Source organism: Tupaia chinensis, unplaced genomic scaffold (assembly GCF_000334495.1).
Source record: "Tupaia chinensis unplaced genomic scaffold, TupChi_1.0 Scaffold000062_1, whole genome shotgun sequence".
Lineage (NCBI taxonomy): Eukaryota > Metazoa > Chordata > Mammalia > Scandentia > Tupaiidae > Tupaia > Tupaia belangeri.
The window spans coordinates 846482-849266 of NW_006159520.1; positions in this window are offsets into that span (position 1 = coordinate 846482).

The window sequence follows — 2785 nt, forward strand, 5'->3', positions numbered from 1 at the left end:
GCAGGAATGAATACCTTACTGGAGAGCAACTTGACCTATAATTCTTAAATTATCCCTATAGGCCTTGGTGAGTCAAGTCATCGTTCATGGTACATTCCAACAATTCAAAACAATTGCTGTGCCTGTTCATAATCCCGGTGCATTATAATAGTCAACACCAGTCATCAAATTGCTTTTCTCATATCTTTGAAAGTGGAGCAGAAGTTTTTCAGGACAAATTATTCAGGAGAGTTCATTTTGTCTCTAGTTCTGACTCACAAATATGTTTTGGATAGGTATGATCAAAAAGAGAATCCCACCTAGAGTTTCTTGGAGAAACACAGTTCATTAATTCACTCACAAATATTTATAAAGTGCCTGCTCCAAGCTAAGTACCGGATTGGAGAACCTTAAACATGTCTTCTAATTCTGAGACTATCATTCCCAGAGAAAACTGAAGTGGGCCTACAATAATTAATTGGATTTCGTAGGAAGGAGACAGCAGGGAGTTTTTCATATCGTGTTAGTGAAGGAGAGCGGTGGGAACAATAATGGCTTGTGGTTATGTGACTGATGCAATCTCTTTGCTAAGCAAAGGAAACTTTCTGGAAAATCACCCAGTTTCTTGGTGGTTGGATGGTAGAATGGGCCAGGTTATTGGATGCTGTGAAAAAATTGGGCACAGGAATTCCATTTCAGTGCTATAGACAACAGAGAGCTGTTGTCATGATTTTTGGCTGGGAAACACTAAGAAAAACATTGTTTCTTTAGGGTAAGAAATCAATGGTCATTTCCACTGAAAGTGAAACCTCCCTCACAAGATAAAGGCAACTGAATGAAAATGAGCATTTCTAGTCAGGGTAGAAAAGTAACCCCCCTGTGGCCTAGATGTGCAGCACAGAAATGAGAACGAGAGGCATTTCTCTCCCTTTTCACAGTTCTCATTTTTCTCGGTAACCCTCATCTCTCAGATTTGCGATGATGTGGTTTGCTAGATGTTCCAAAGCTGCTAATTAGATGCAGCTATAATCTATTCACTTGATGGCCTTCACAGGAAACCAGACTACCCTCCTAACCTGCTGCATTTCCTGGGCACTTGTGGGGACACTGCAGCATGGTCTGAGGGAGCTAGGTGAGAGGCAGTCTTCGCTCAGGTCATTCTTCACTTCTCATTAGGCCTTCTGGGAATGGAGGGGACCCAGGCACCTCACGGACAACATCAGAATGAGTAGGAAAAACTATGCAGGAAAGGAGACAGAGATTCATGAAGACAGAAATAGTTTGGGAATAAAGAAGAGAAAATAAAAGCGAGACTTAACTATGTGATTAATTATCTGGCCAAAAGAATAACCTGCATTTCTGTTTAATGTCACAGAAAACAGAACAGGAAATAAGCAGACTTAGCACCAGGACTCTTATGTTACCTTCACAGACCAGCTTGCCTCGTAGCGATGGGATACAGAACACTACCCCAAATATGACTGTAGGAGGCCAGAATATGTGAACTTTATGCCTCTTTGGCATAAGGATTATTTTGAGAAACCACAGAAAACAGGAGAAGCTCTGAAAACAGAGTAGGAATAAACCCTTAATAAGATGAATTCATGGGGCCGGCAAGCGGCATGGTGGTTAAAGGCGCTGGACTCCCACATGGCCAACCACGGTTCAAGTTTCGGACCTGGTGGCTTGCTTTCTCACTTCCTCTCTCTCCCTCTGTGTCTCTCTGATCAAACTGGAAAATAATAATGATAATAATAATAAATAAAGTTAAAATAATTCTTTAAAAAAGATAAATTCATATCTACAAATCAGCAGTCTGCAACCTTCTTGGCACCAGGAACTGCTCTCATGGAAGATAATACTGCCTCAAATGGAGGGCAGGGGTGATGGTTGGTCCTGGGATGACCCAAGCGCACCACATCCATCATGTACCCCATTTCCACCACCATTGCATTGCAGCATACAATGAAATGATCGCACAATAGGATTTGCACTCACATGAGAAACCAGTACCCTCCTCGCTGATCCAGCAGGAGGCAGAGCCCAGGTGGCAGTGCAAGCAATGGGAGAGCTGTGAACACAGAGGAAGCCTCACTTGTTCGCCACCCACCTCCTGTCGCACTGCTGGATAGACCCACAGCCGTCCACAGCCCAGCTCCCAACAGGCCATGGACTGGCACCCATCTGCAGCCTGGGGGTTGGGGATCCCTGCTATAAAGGAAATCTCTATGTGTAAAGTGTCTTCACCTCTCACCAGTAATAGAGGATGACAAAGCCACTAGAGACTCAGCAATGAATAACGCACCAACCTAAATCTACATAATGAACCTTACCATTATTTATTATCTTTTCCTGGCCATCTTCCATCATTCGCCTTTCCCTCATACTCTTCTTTCTTTGTTTCATCAAAGGATAATATTTAAGACTGAAGTCAAAGCTACCACACTGAGATTTGCTCTTAGAGATTTCTCTTCTTCCTATGTATATAGGTGATATATATGCTATTAAACTTCAGTTTGTATTTATTTTGTTAATCTGTCAAAATCAGCTCTTTGGGTATTTAAAAATAGCCCCAATTTGGGTTTTCCTAGGAGTGGCCTAAGAATGACTTATCAGAAGACAGAAGGGTACATTATCAGCCTTTCGACATCTTTCCTATCAAGTAATTATGTCTTTTCTCTTTCCAGTTGGATTAAATTAATTTAGCCCACTGGTTTTTCCTCCAAATACCCTTACTTTATTGAGCCAGATTTAAAATTAAAAAAAAAAAAGAACAAACAACTTTCCCTTAAGCACTTAAACAGGA